The 15,803-nt window shown below is 39.8% G+C and overlaps 1 long non-coding RNA gene across 5 annotated transcripts in view; it reads left to right on the top strand.

The window, feature by feature from the left end:
• The window catches only part of LOC117428833 (uncharacterized), a 62,288-nt gene extending 46,890 nt beyond the window's left edge, over positions 1 to 15,398 (top strand). For all 5 annotated transcript variants that reach the window (XR_009319855.1, XR_009319852.1, XR_009319854.1 and 2 more), the window contains 2 exons: positions 2,350 to 3,410; positions 14,746 to 15,398. This is a non-coding gene — a long non-coding RNA (uncharacterized LOC117428833). The remainder of the gene's footprint in view (positions 1 to 2,349; positions 3,411 to 14,745) is intronic.
• Positions 15,399 to 15,803: the final 405 nt, after the last annotated feature.

The raw sequence follows: 15,803 nt of genomic DNA, 5'->3' as shown, positions 1-15,803 counted from the left end.
AGAATGCAACAAAAACAACAAATGGAGGTAGAAAACTATGCATTGGGGCAAACAGAATGGAAACTGTGCTCCATAATCCTGCATCATTTCACATGCTCATCGAGGGAAGGGAGACGCAGTGTTGTGGAGTTAAGGAAGCAAAGGACCCTTCTAATGAGGGGCTGGGGAGAGCTTAGCTTTGCCTGGTGATGACCATGGAATAGCGTTGCCATGGGAACAAATTGGTTATGTTTAGCAGAAAACAAACTGATATTTGTGAAGTGGATACAGAATGCTCTTAAAAACGTGACTGCAGATTCAAAAATGGCCTGGTGACTAAAATGTGACATTACGTTACCATTTGGGCACTGGGCTACAAAACAAAGTAGTCAAAGGAAATATGACATTTATGCCTGTGTTTAGAATTATATCCTTTGTCTTGAGTACTTTACCCAAAATTTGAGGATTTCATAATTGCATAAATTAAGTTTAACTGAATAAACAGTAGTATCAAACAGTGGAAAATGACTTCAAACAGATTGAAATAGATTACTATTGGTGTACAGTCGTTGCCATTTTTAGTTGTCCAATTCTTATCTTTAGGTTGCAAAATGTTGGCCAGCTACCTAGATGATTTATGTGTTTTAGAAGAATATGGGAAGCTGTCACCATTTCTGTCTGTGCCCATGTAGCAAAAACACATTACAAAAATACAGGGCATATGAGAGCGTGATCTCTCAATAGTAAAGCCATCTGAAAAAAAAGAAACACTAGACCCTGGAATGTAAAAGAAATCTCGTGGTTTTAGCATCACACGATCAGACAGCAGCAGCAGCAGCAGTTCCATATCACTGCTCCTCCGCTCCATCCAAGATGAAAAAAATCAAATTCCGAAACACAATCGGAATACCCCCCCACCACTCCTTCCTTACCCCCCTCTTTACCCCGCCATCCCCCACTTGACTGCTTAAATAATATTTATAGCATGATCTTTCCCTCTCTCTTTTCTTTTTCATTTGGAGAATACAGTCTCAAGTCCAACGTTGAAGGCCAGCCTTTCCTCCCTCTTTTCAGTCCTGACAGTTAGACAAACGCTCTGTGTCCCGGCATTCTGTTGCTTTTTGCATCTAAAGCCTCCCTCGCTGCCTCTGTCCCTCCGTCCAGCCAAGCCAGCACAATACATATCCATTATACCATAGCGGGGAGAATGCAGCCCTGAGCTAACAATATGAGCGAGGCCGCCTCAATGCCAGGGTCCCCATTGTGTCCAGTGGAGGGGAGTTAACACCCATGTCTAGGCCCTATGAATAGCATTATTGTGTCTGAGACACCCAACTCTTCCCTGCCTTCACTCAGCTATGCACACCAGCGCTGGCTTTTTTCAAACGCTACTTAGAACTCTGAAAACTTTATTTCAACCAACCAAGAAGGTTTTTTTTTTTTTTTTGTCAGCCCCTCTCCCTATTTCTCACAATAGGAAGAAAGCACAATTGGGGCTGTAAACCCCGTAAGAATTTCCCAGAATTGATTAGCATAATAACAATGCGGTTGTGCAAGTGTTTATAATATTATACAAATTCAATCTCATACATTTTTATAAAATGTTTTTTAAGTTTGCTTCTTTTTTTAACTTTAATTGGTGGTGTAAGTTACTCCACACCCGGTAAACAGAGAAATACATTTCTGGGAGTGTACTGTTTTGATAATTTTAATAGTATTATGAAATTCAAAATGAATATAAGGTTTTAAAGAGAAGATGGAAAAAACACACTTCAAAGACAAGGCAGTATTGCTTAGTGAACATTCAGTATTGTGTGTTTGTGTGTTTGTGTGTTTATTTCCAAATCACTATGTTATTCAAACAGCCAATGCTTTGCATAAGTAAAATGTATTCAGGACTTTATGGACTTAATTCTGCAAATTCTACATCAGCTAAAATGCCAAAGTGAAGCACAAAAATTTGAATTGGTGTTACCAAACTGAGTATTGGAAAGAACCAAAAAAAAATTGTTGTCTTTGTGTGGCTCTCTCTTTTGACGTGTTTTTTTTTTTTTTTTTTTTTAAGTGTTCTGCAGAAACAGAATCCATAATGGGTTAGGTGGGGGTAGGGACAAGGTTGGAAACACCTTAAAAATAAAAAAAAAATCCTGCAATTCCTGTTTCCAACCTTATCGCAAACCATTACCCCCATTACAGACGAATCTCATTACCTCCTCTTGCCTGCAGGGGTCAGGACTATCCCCAATGGATTTAGCATCGCCTTAAGACGGCACGACCTGTTACCACAATTAAAATCTTGCTCGTTTTGTTGTTAGCTTAAAAAACGATCGCTGAATGAGAAGTTGAACTTTAATCTTATTTTTTTTGCAGAGGAGGAGGAGGAGGAGGATACAGCTGAACTCAGAGCTTGCAGCTGCTCATTGCCATGGGCTCTTCATCCCTCACCGTCTCCCTGAGAAGACAGGGCTATGTACAGGCTCGGCCCCGGAGTGGGCAGGCAGGCTCCAGAGCCCCGCGGCTCCCCGTCTATACAAGCCGCCTCAGCGAAATCAATACGCCGAATACACAGCAGGGTCACACCACGCAGCCCTCAACGCCGCACGCAGGGAGCCCACAGCACACGCACTGGAGCAGTCAGGTCCAGGCTGTACAGGGCAGCAACACAACCTTGGCTTGCAGGGGTGCAGTGTTTAGTTTTGCCGACGGGAGTGGAGACGGTCTACTTTCTAACCTGTAGATCAGCTCTAAAAGTTACATACATACATACATAAAAAACACAAGAAGCCTTTAGCTTCAGCACAGAAGAAGCAGTTTTGAGAAGGGTAGATCACAATAAAGAAACAAAAGTCCAATGTAGTATGTACAAATGTACACAGCACACAGCGACTGCCACACTGCGCCAGTACGCCGCAACTAGAGGCTACAGAGGTGGGAAGCCAACACATGCACGTCCGTTAACATCACAGACCTCACTCCAGTGCCAGAACCATCAGGCTTTCACTTTCTTTCAATGTGACAGTCTGGCATTTCGGGGGGTACACCTGTCCATTCCTACCAACCAACATTTAAGTTATTTCATTAAATCAGTGCAGACTTTGGGACACCCAAAAAAACAGGACCATTAAAAATAAGATGAAGTTCTAATTCAGAGCAGCATGCAGAATCTAAAATAAAACTCTTTTACAGCGAGGTTTACCTTTTTGAGCTGTTCCCCCTATTGGATTTGCGATGGGATCCAACTGCACTAGTTCCCTAACTTGAAAACACTTGATAAAGTGACTGCTGGGATGAACAGGGTTATCTTTCTCCAGGAAGACACAGCCATATTCCCAGCCTTGGCTATCCAAGGATTGATCCAGTACCCTGAGGGCATCAACCGCAAAGTGAACGGACCTGGAACTGATTTGACTGGATCGGAATGTCTCAAAACGGTAAGCAGAGCTCTATTAGAGAAACTAGGAGCTCTATTAGGAAAGCATCTTGTTTGTACAAAAAGGTTCAGTTGAGATTCTCTAATGTCTTTAGAGAATCTCAACTGAATGGTGAATTCTTCTTCTTCTTCTTTTTTTTAAACACTATTGACTTAATAAACGAGCTGGAACGCGGCAACCAAAGGGGACAGAGACAGCCGCCAATGTGTACACTGCCAGAGAAGGAGGCATGAGAGAATACCGGGCGCTGTGCCTTTAAACGGCAAGCGCTGTCTACAAAATGGCCGCTGGCAGACTGGTGCAGAGCCCAAGATGGTGCCTGCTTCAAAAGACGGCATCTGTATTTGTAAAACCGTTAGCCCGGCTAGCTTTGGCAGTTTATGCAAATCGGGTACTAATTAAATTGGAACACGGTTGATCTCATTAACCCTTGAAGTGTTGCCAAGAGCGTGGGAGTGTGTAGATTTGACTAAAATACATTGTTAATTATAATAATGATCAAGTAGACCAATTTTTTCCTCCCTCATTTGGCGACAGAGCAGGCTTTTGTCATTAATGCATTTTAAAAAGAAATGTATGTTTATATTCTTAAAAGGATGAATGCTCTAGGTCGGCACATTGTAACATACAGGAGATTTGTTTTACTGTAATGTGCTTGCAGAACATATTTACCCTACCTAAGTATCCACCTCCACAAATAGGAGGTCTTCACTGTACTGGATACTGTGCAGAATGTCCCTCTGTAAGGCAGATACTATCATCAGTGCAGAGATTTGTAAATTGTAAATAGGCCTACTTCTTAAAACAAGAAGCACTACATATTTTAAGTTTTACATTTGACCCCTTTTCTCCGCAGGACATTTCTCAATTAAAACTGACAAGGTGCTTTTTTGTAACTGATAAAGTTTAAATCTTTTATCCATACCTTTAAACACTCCATTGCAAGAACTATAACGTATAACTAAATGTAATAGTAATAAAATTAGAGATTACGTGCAGTATCCCTTCAGAGCAATTTCAACTCTTTGCAGACTCCTCACACCAATGTCCAAACGATTTCAATCTCTTTGTCAATGTGCTTCACATGTAGATATAGATATGTGCAGTAGAGATCTACAATATCTATGAGTAAACTACAGTTCTACCAAAACCACAGTACCCCTTACTAAATTACATTAACAACTACAATGGTTTTAGTATTGGATTTACATATCAAAGCAATGTGAATTATTGAATCAGCAAGGCTTCTTTACACTACAGCGCCTGTAAAATTGATTGTTAACATGGTCTAACCGTGAATTATCAAATCATGAAATAACCCAATGCAGAATATATTATAGTCTGAGGACTATAGTGGCTTGACTTTATGAGCTTATGCCTTTTTATATGTGCTTAAATATATAAATATATAAATAAATATACTGTATATATACATCCTGCAAGGTGGGTTGCTACCTTGCAAGAATACACTATGAAAATTGTTATCATTATATTATTATTATTAGTAGTAGTAGTAATAGTAGTAGTAGTAGTATAGTAGTACTATGAGCATTCATATATTTCACGCCTGTATGCATGTTTATAAGGAATGTCATTGGATCTGATTAACTAGAATTTAATCAGGCGTGTGTATTCAATTATCAGGTGCTAAATATGATAAAGTGACATGCACTGTACCGTACTGTCGTCTGATGCCTTTACTCTTGATATGGAAAGAAAAAACGCAAACGTCAGACGGCCCTTGAAATGTATGAGATCCTAGAATGCTATAAATGGCTGTGTATTTGTCTGGCAACACTTTTAAATTTGGGTGTGGGGGGGGGGCTGTATTTCTTGTTCTATGGAGGACCAAATCTTACACGCATACAAAAACTTTCAAAGAAAATGTAATACTCAATTCCCATTGATATATTTAATTGAAGCCACTGGATATTGTCAAAAGGCTAACCGTGGTTTGCCGTCAGGGTTCGTCCAAACAAGCTTGGGTTCTGTACAGTATTCCTTTGTCGGTAAAATGGCGGTCATGCTTTTATGTGTCTGTCATGGCAGAGAGCTGGGGTGGGGGGGTATGAGACTGTCTGGGACAGTATGCATATAGAAAATGATTCAAGGAGAAAAAGACGGGAGGGAGGGGGGAGGAGGGTTGTGTGCAATTTGCATATTCAGAGCAGCTTGGTATCCCATATGTTTTTGAGATGCACCAGACAAAATTAGGCACAGCATTTTTTTAATAATTATTATTATTATTATTATTATTATTATTATTATTATTATTATTATTATTATTATTATTATTCACTCTGCATTTGGCATTCAGGCTGGGAAATAGCACACGTAGACACACACACGCGTGCATACAGAGGCCCGCAGATACAAAAAAAGAAAAAAGCTTTTATGATAATTATTACCGGAGCCATGTGGGTAAGTATGTCACAGCAATTATGCATTATTCAGTGAAACAAGACGGGAACTCTAGGTACAGTAAATCCTGTTAGAGAGGGAACAGCCTGGCAAGGGAGGGAGGGAGGGAGGGAGGGAGGGCAGACTTTAACTACTGAGGTGCCAGAGATTAGAGAAACGAACAACGAAACATGAAGAACGAACTAGACCCCCACCTCCCCCACTACCTCGCTGTGTGCTCTTGGTTGCATTATTCTGTTTAATAAATGGGCTGTTCCCTGGCGCTTTTATCATAGAAACACAGAGGGATTCTGTTCTTTTAGAGAAAAAAAATGCTTGAGATAAAGAATATGCTTTGTTTTGTGCTTTTTTTTTTATATAAACCTCCTAACTCCATTGATATGATTCATCTTGTTTACAAGGGTTTTCCGGGAGACAGAGACAGCAGCCATACTCCCTCGTTTCAGGTTTTAGGTAGTCTGATCATTTAGTCCTCATCCCTTTAGTTTTGCCTTATGTGATTAGAGGAACTGTTGTTTTTTTTGTACTGTAGAATTTTTTTTTCATGCTGGATGCTTGTCCAGTTTGATAAATATAGAAACATGAAACAAATATTGCCAAGATTCGACACGTCAGTTCAAGGAAGCTGATCTGTTCTTTGCCTATCATTCTTCATGGATCTTGTAAAAGTAGAAATCCTCTGATTCCAGCACAGCCACTGACCCCGGGAGGGAGTAAGGTTGTTTAATATTGCAAATGTGTAGTTGCATTGTAAGTACACAACCATCTGTGTTAGTACTGTGTAATTTGGAGCCTCTTAATGAAGAGAGTGACCACAATGCACTGAATTCAGTGAATTCAAAGATAGTACTTTCTGATTTGCAAAAATGCAAAAATGTGTTGGATGTTATATATTTCTACAGACTTCAATTATCATACTAACGGTTGTTATATTATTATTTAAATTCACATCTTTCTAAGACTGAAGGTTTATGCATGCTAAAGTACTATACTATCTTCCAAGTGATAACTCATTTCATTTCAAATTGATGCCCTGTAATTGTTTCTGTGGTTGGTTGTTGCTACTGGCCCTGTCCTGGAACTGTATTGAACCATCAGCTCTGTGATACAAAAATAGCAAATAATAATGTGAAAAAGTTATCAGTCATGTAGCCCCCCCACCCAAATATCCCTCTAAAAACTAAGATCGGGACGCCTCCTGGTCAGAATCACGGTAACACCCTTTGTTACGAAGTCAAGAGAGTTGTCTTTCCAGGGACCCAGAAGGCAGGCAAACAAGACAGCAGATTAGAGATTAAAAATGAACCCCAGGGTGAGACGATAAAGAAATACAGCCCCCAAAAAAAGAAATACAAAAAGACAGAAAGAAACGGTTCAGAGGACTAGATTAAGGGGAGGCAGTGATGACCGCGACTACCCTCTACCGGAGAATCTGTAAACACCAGAGGAACCAGCCTGCACAGAAAGAAAGAAAGAAAGAAGCAGATAATAAAAGCACTGGCAGCCGTCGTACAATCCGCTCCATAAATATTATATTGTGCCAGAGACACGGTGGAATTTCAAGAGGTGCTAGCCAAGCGTGGGAACAGGCGAACGAGAGCATAGAGCTGTCAGGCACTGGCTAGACAGCCCAGCTGCGCTGAATGCCTCCGCAGCAGGTGAAAAAGGACCCGAGAGGTCAAGGTCAAAGAGGAGCCTCATCAGTTATGCAGTTCTGTCTGGTCTGGCCCCTCCAGACTAAAACGTGTTTGATTATTTAATAAGCGAGCTGCATGTATTTGCATACATGACAATATCTGAGATCTGGAAAGGAGCAAAGAAAAGGGCCTTAATTTAACTGAGCTGCCACCCATCCACCCACTAAGAAAATACGTTGGCTGCTTTTTCTTTTTTTCTCACTGCGTTGCTGGAATATGACATCACCAGCTAGGGCCCCCCCCCCCCAAGAGAAAGTGACAGACACAGCGATACAGTATGATTCTGTAAGATATATGTGAAGAAAGCTTGTGTAGAGACAGTGGATATGCATGTTTCCCTGGACACATTTACACCACATCCAGTCTACAGCACTGACTAATGTCCGGTCCCATCTCCAATCTGTTTTACTCATGAATGAAATTACCTATTTGTTTTATTTGCAAGCTACTGTGCTTTGCGTGAATTGTAGAAGAGATCTTGCTTTTTAATAATTATAATTCTAAATCAGAACATGCATACTCCTCCATCATATACTACACTTTCAGCTACCAGGAATCAAAACTCGATTCCTTAAAAAAATAATAATAAAAATGCTATTCCTTTAAGAGGTGGGACTACAAAGGGGTGTCTGGAAGAGAAAGGAAGTGATTGCTTGAGGCGGGGGGGGGGGGTAGTTTTCATTCCCCCCTCTTTGTGTCTCTGGTAGATTCCATTATTCAGCTGAGTTTAAGCTTCATTAGTTCAACTCAAAAAGACCCACCTCCCCTAACTCCCGTCCCCTCACCAATAGACCTGTCTGCAGAACTGACTTGAGAACCCTCCTATGCCAAGCTGGGATCATGTAGTGCTTCTTAATCATTTCACATTGCGGTGAAATATAGCTTAGTAACGGTCCTCCTGTGTGCCCAAATACACAGGCGACCCCCCCCCCACACACATACCCCCCCACACACACACACCCGCCCGCTCATCTCCATCACTGTGTCAATAAAAATGGCTCCTCTGCTGGGGTTTACACACAGACTCTCCCAGAGTTTAACCTTCTCCCTACCAGGAACATTAAAACCTCAATTTCCTGTCCATCTCTTTACTTAATAACCTTATTTAAAGTTTTTTTTTTTTTTCCTGTGCTTATAATATTCATTTACCATGTATGCTTTAATAACGTCCCAGCGGGTGTTGTTGGCCACTGTGCTTTACTGCACATTATTGTAACACTTTAATTGTAACACTTTTTTTCTGTACCTTTGTAATCTGGCATCCCTGATCTGTATTCTGTCATAGATAAATTCTATGCCATACCGACAGAGTTACTGCAGGTGTTACTGATAGAGCCACAGTTTTTGAGAAATCTATTACAGCAAACTCTCTTTGCTCCGAACTGACCTATAAACCCAACCATGCTGGTATCATAATAAAAAGTCCGCTGATAGCATCTGCAGAAACAGAAATTCAGCACAGGTGAATTTGAATATTATTGCGTGCGAACAGTGACTAACACGTGTGAGGGTTCGATAAAAACACGTGCCACATGTGGGCAAACCGTACACTGGTCTTGTATAGCAAAGAACAGTACAGTGATGGCTGAGAGCATATTACACTTTTACAGCTGCCTCTGTCTTTTTCTTTATTACTGATTTTTGATGTTGCAACTCAAGAGTCTATTCTGGCTAGAGATTTTTGAAATAAACAAAACTAACACATGGATTCAATCGCAGAGATACCCTACCCCAACTGAAGCCAGACTGACTCAATTAAATACAATAGTTTTTTTGGAGCTATGACCAAAGTAGGGTGCTTTGAACCAGACGACACAAGACTGTGAACAAACTGGCCTGTCAACACGGTCCACCCACAAGGTACACAGACGCCAAAATTGACTCTTTTAATTGAATTCCGGTCTGGGTTTTTATCCACCGCTGTCCTGTCAAATACCCCGGCCCCTGGGTGGTCTGTGTGAACAGCCAGTCTTGCTCGATGGATTTGTAATTGAAAAGGAAGTCCGCCTCTCCCTGTTAAATAGATTGTATATTTTGAGCTGAAGTTCCAGCCGACTACTGAGGTTCCTACTCCTGGTGTCTTACGCCTCCTTTTCATCTTGTTTGCTTGGGGGCTTGTTCTGGTTCAGTTCTTATTGGGTTGTTCCTTTCTGTGATGGATTCCAGCTGTCATCTTCATAGGGAAACTACTGTAAATACCTGGGGTCCGGTAGTGCATGGAAATTATTATTATTATTATTGTTATTATTATTATTATTATTATTATTATTATTATTATTATTATTATTATTATTTACTTTTCAGATATGAAAAACTGTACTTGAATTGAAATGGATCTTCTAAACGTAATTGTTCCACTGTAATGTTATTGATTCATATTGAAATGTCAAACTCTTGCTATATATTAGGGTATATAATACAGTAATATAGTAGCTACAGCTGTAATAATCTCATCAATGCACATAAACTGAACAAGGTTGAGCCCATTCAGTATTTGGATGGACCCCCTCAAGAAAACAGATGGTACTAGGGGTTCAGTAGTGAGCACTCACTTACTCTCTGGTCTGGAATAGTAACCATGTTGTCCTGGCTGACTAAATCCAAATTTAGCTCAATACACTCTGCCCTGGATGATTTCCTCCCCACCTCTCCTGGCTGATTTTCAACCAAATCTACAATTCGCTTACCTCTGTAAATATGGATCATCTCTGTAAACTGCTTGTTCCATCTGTGTGGATATATCCAGAATAAAAGGTGTGTAAATAAAGAAGAAATAGATAGATAAACTGACTGTGTGTGTGCATGCGTGTGTGCGTGCATGCGTGTGTGTGTGCAGGGCGTACAGTAGACAGATGGTGGTGGTGTTATTTAACATTCACTCTGTTCCTGTGAAGGATAGTGCTGCATATGGAGTGTCAATGTAATTAGAACTCTGCGAAAGTGACCAATCAGAGGGAGCGTGAGGCTGGTGTCCTGATAGTATGCCCAGCATCGCCTCTGCTGCTGTTTCAATAAACACTGGTGTTATTTTATTATTTTTTTAATCGAGAATGCCGTTTGAGTTAATTCACAGAGGTGAAAAGTAATCCTTATGTAAATTTATTCAAATGAATTCTTCGACCCGAGTTGCTGGAGACGCAACGCTCAGCAGGACTATCTTGCTAATTCTAAAGGAGGAGCGTGTTTTTACCCCATTGCTTTTGAAACTTGGGAGTCTAGCTGCCCATATTAACCAGTCAGCTCTCCCAGCTCCTCCGTCTGTATTATTAGCTAAACCAGCTGATTCAGATTGTCAATTTAAAATGGCTTCGCCCTCCCAGCCAGAGAGACTAACCATCTCCGGATACTCCTGCTCTTCTCTCAGGCATTCTGAGTTGACAGCTATAGAAAGGATTCAAGGGGTCCTTGCTCCCTGCATGCAGAAAAAAAACTCTGCCAGTCCCTTATTTGATTCTGTATGGGTTGTCCTTTTTTCATTGTAGCTTAAAGCTGCATTATCACACTCTCAGGTTCTGTTGCATGATAAAATATGATCACTGTTTGCTATATTCTCCCATAGCGTATTCTGCCTTAACAGAACGAGCATAGACATAGCTGGCTGGCTGGTTTGTTTGAATTCCCCACAAGTACAAACTTCTTACCCACCTTGAAGCTAGTTTGCCATTACTTCAAGCCAAATATCCATGCTCCTGCTACAATGCAACAGCAGATTTTATATCATAGGCAATATCATAGATTTATCCAATTAGACACGCCCTGTTGACTATCTGCACCATGCATCAACATGACTTGCATTCGTTCCTCTTTGCTTAAAAGACATTTCTCACCTGAAAGAAAGAGAGTGGCAACCTAGGTTAACATATGTTATTCCTATGATGCCTGACGTATTGGATACCCTGTAGCAATGTTTCATGAACAGCCTAATTAATGACAAAAAGTTTACTATCAACATGGCCTAACCGTGAATTAATGAATTTGTGAACTAACATGGGAGCACTGTATATATATATATATATATATATATATATATATATATCTCCCCATGGACTAAACCTGGAAGACAGTGCATCATTTTAGGATTGGATCTCCACCTGAGAGCTGTCTGTGACTCAGTGTTCTTAGAACATTCATCTTTAAGTCACTGTGCAACTTTCAGACTTAAACAACATCAGTCTACCTGGCTATTTCTAGCATGCTATCTGAAGAAGGCGGAAGCCAAAATGCTGTAGCTAATTATTAAAATAGTGAGTTTCCAGTTTGTCAATTACTTTTCTTCTTCATTAAGTATATCTTGTGATTGATGACTATCCTGTTGGATCCTGATTCTCCTTGGATATAGAGCTGTTTGCTGCATGTGTGTGTGTGTGTGTATATATATACAGATAGATAGATAGATATGTATGTGTGTTTGTATGTAAGTATATACTATGACTCTGTGTATGTAGGATGAAGTTAGCTTTGCAGTCTATAAAAGGCCCTTTCCATGAACAACAGTGAACAACAGCTGAACAATGGCTAAGTAGCCCCCCTTGGAGAGGAGGTGGTTCCCATGGACTAAGGGGGCCCTTGTATGCAGCTCTGTTGGTAAAGCCAGCCTTGGCCCTCTTTCACAGCTCCGTCATGGCTACTTATAGCACAGAAAAATCACTTGATTCATGTGAGGTGTGATCCAATGACATGTATTTTTAATGAGGGGCTACGTCTTTGTTGAGGAGCTACAATCTATAAAGATTCCGAGGCCCCGCACAGCCTCCCTACGGTCATACTTCTTCTTCGGCTAGGCAGGGAATAAAACAAAACAAAACAAAAAGAAAAGAAAAGAAGAGAAGCTTTCTTCTTGACACATCGTCAGGGTTCTTATTTACCATGATAATGTCATCAGAGGGCTGTCTTTTAGACACCGACAATGAAGGTTTTTACTCTTTAGTTTTGTGTTTGTAGGACACATTTTCAAAAGCAGTTTTGCACCATTATGTAGTTTGTATTGGTTTCTCAAATGGAATATAGAAAATGCTTCAAAACTCAGAAATCCATCTCATTTGGCCTTATTCCATTATAACTGCAACATTTTAAAACTAGAAAAAAACTAATTAAACAAGGGCTTCAACCTAAGTTGGGGCAACTAAGTTTTTTTCTTGCTAGCATTATAATACTGACAATTGGGGGACATTTTGCTCTTGAATCAAAATTGGGATCAGAATATGTGTTGAAAGTTTTTAATTGTCAGCAGGTTCCCCTTTGGACCCCCCCCCCCCCCCCCCAAAAAAAATGGTGAAAACTTTATTTCACTTAAAGATTAGTCAGATGACTTTAAACTAGGACCGAACTATTACAAAATATATAGCATCAATACAATTGTAAATGTTACGATGCAGTGTAGCCTACATTTTAGCAACAGCGCTCAAGATCTTTGAAAACTACAGGGTATTCATAAAATAATGAACACATTGCCAAAACCTTCATCACGTTTTAGCCCACTCAGTTTTATGGCTCATGACGAAACCACAACACAGTCTCACGGTGGTGTTACTCCTATTTTGATTTCTCTTGATTTATTTTACTTTAAGAAACGGCTTGGTAACTAATTTGCTGTGGAGCTTAATGTAACATTCTCTACTGCTGTTGAAAAGGGCATTGGTTTACATTTAAAATTACTTATTTAAATTAACTTATCCAAGTTTGAGATTCAGACAGCAGACTGGCAGAGTTTAATATTTACTCGTATGAACGCTTTTGGGGGCAGAAGGGGCTAAAGTTACTGTTCCCGGGACAATAGGCAGCCGTCTAGGAGAACAAGGGTCCCAGACGTGCCACACTCATCCCAGCCAAACTGCATACATTAAGCAGCGCCCAGACCCTCATCAGCCAGATTGCACCACGCGGTCTACTAAACTGGTTCAACAAAAAAAAGACGCCCGTCCTCAATTGTTGTCGGTATTGGTGATAAAATTGTAATCCCCAGTGAATAACGCAGAATACAGTAATTAGAAAAAATAAAAAGACATGAATTCCAAAAAGTCATGTGTAGCTGTCTTGATAAAATCTAAAAATAATAGATGTTTGTTTTTTTTTAGAACATGTTCACTAATCATTATTATTATTTTTTTGTTGTAATGGCACAATGGTATGTACATTTAAAAAAAATGTTTTCACTAGATTAAAAGCTCAGTGATTCCAGCCCGGTGTGTTGTTATAACTGTAACTATATCTTCTTCTTATAATTACTATATTAAGCTTACATCCATAAAGAAAGTGCTCTCAATATGTGGTCACTTTAATAACTGCAGTGTACTGCCAGGCTGGTAACACCCTTCAACTACAGGGGACATTGGGACAGAGAGAGTGTTGACAAACTTTGATCTTCCTGTGGTTGTGTTTGTCAAACCCAGTCGAGCTGCCACCCCACCTCCCTGTCGCCTAGACTGTCTTTATTGTCGACATGTGTCTGGGCAGAGTCCTGGGGTCAACACAATGACCTCCCAGTCTGATAAGAGCATCCTCAGGACCAGACACCAACAAACCACCCTGAGGATGTGAGCAACTCCAACAGAGGGGATTGAGGGGGAGGGGAGGGGGGCTAGCAAGCTGAGCTGGGGTTGGGGGGGGTGTAGTGGGGCTAGCGAGCTGAGCCAAGTGTTCCAGACAAGCCCTGCTGCGGCTGTTTATATTTTTCTTGTTACAACAATTTAGGAGTGTGCACTGCCTAGCACACCAATGTTCCATTGTAAATCATTATGTTCATAGGTCTATTTATAGCCAGTGTGGGAGCTTTTGAAGAGTTCCAGGGGAACCTTCAGTAAAACCTGTACCTGACCATTGTGAACCCGTGTACAAATATTCACATCAGTCCAGCGAGGCATTTAAAAGCCGTCAACAAACAAACAAGAAAAGTGTGTTTGCAGGGCAGAGGCTTGCGGACATGTTAATTGTGTGGCGTTTGTGTTTTTTTTTTTTAATTATCATAACACAGTTGGTTTGTATGTTTGTATCCTCACAAAAAGTATATGTGAAGCATTTATAAAGCATGTCAATTTGGCACTTGCTCTGTAATCCCTTATGAATACAATTTACATCATATGTTAAGCTTCTCTATATAAGCTTTATAATATTAAAATAATGACACCTTGTGTGTGTTGGGTTTGTTATATGTGGTGCTGTGATCTGAATCGTGGTGCAAGGCAGTGCAGAGTTTAATTTTTTTTTTCTTTAATTTTCAGGTAATAAAAGGCTGCCCAGATGTGCAGAAAATAAACTCCTCCACAGCGACAGGATGAAATAGAACGCGAAAGCTCCGTGTTCCTAGCTCTAGAACCCTCACTGTGCAGTGCCAGCATGGGGACGGAGAGACTGAGATATCAAGACATGGCAACATCAGCAGGAATGTGTCTGGAAATGTGTTGGCACTGATTGGAGACCTGGACAGCAGCAGGTGAGGTTTTCTGCAGTGGGGCTTCTGCTGCAGATTAAGATGAAGTCATCGTCTATTTATAATGGGAGTGTAGGTATTCGCAAGTAAGCATATATCTCCCAATAATGAGTTTCACATGTTCTGTGTGCTATTTAAACATATTTCACAAGCACTGCATTAAAAAATAATGAAGGAAAAAAAATAAATCAGTTTGAAGATGAATTCTGTATTTCTTTTGCATCTGGCATACTGAACTTAATAACCTATTTTGTAATATTTAGTCATGTATTTTAGCTGCAGTATTTGATATTGTGCTATAAACCTGATTTAAGTTTAATTTTGGGGGGGTGGCATTTAAAAAATGTTACATTTTGATCTTTCTTATCCCTTAAGCAAAGTTAAAGTGTTTTTGCATGAATCTCTGGTATTTCTTTTTAATAAAATTCTGTTTAAAAAAAAAAATTGTGTGTGTCTGATTCTCTGCTCCCTGCTGTGTACTTTACCTCCAAACTTTACACTTGCTCCTTATTTATACAGTCAGACCTGTGATAAACATCATGGTGATCATAGCTTATTAACATGTAAACTCACGTTCATTTATATATATATATATATATATATATATATATATATATATATATATATATATATATATATATATATATATATATATATATTCTTCATAAACTGTTATTAATAAGGTAGTGGGAATTGAAACACACATAATAGATTTCTTGCTGGTCCCCACAAAGGCTTAGGGCAAATAAACCAAATGAAGTGTTGGCAATAATACATTGAATGTGAATTGTTGAAAAGGACTTTTATTTATTTTTTAAATGCCCACAATAACCAGTTCCATCAACATTA

The sequence above is a fragment of the Acipenser ruthenus genome, chromosome 47 (genome assembly GCF_902713425.1).
Source record: "Acipenser ruthenus chromosome 47, fAciRut3.2 maternal haplotype, whole genome shotgun sequence".
NCBI lineage: Eukaryota > Metazoa > Chordata > Actinopteri > Acipenseriformes > Acipenseridae > Acipenser > Acipenser ruthenus.
Note: the sequence above shows the minus strand (reverse complement) of the source record. Positions and strands in the feature narration are given on the sequence as shown.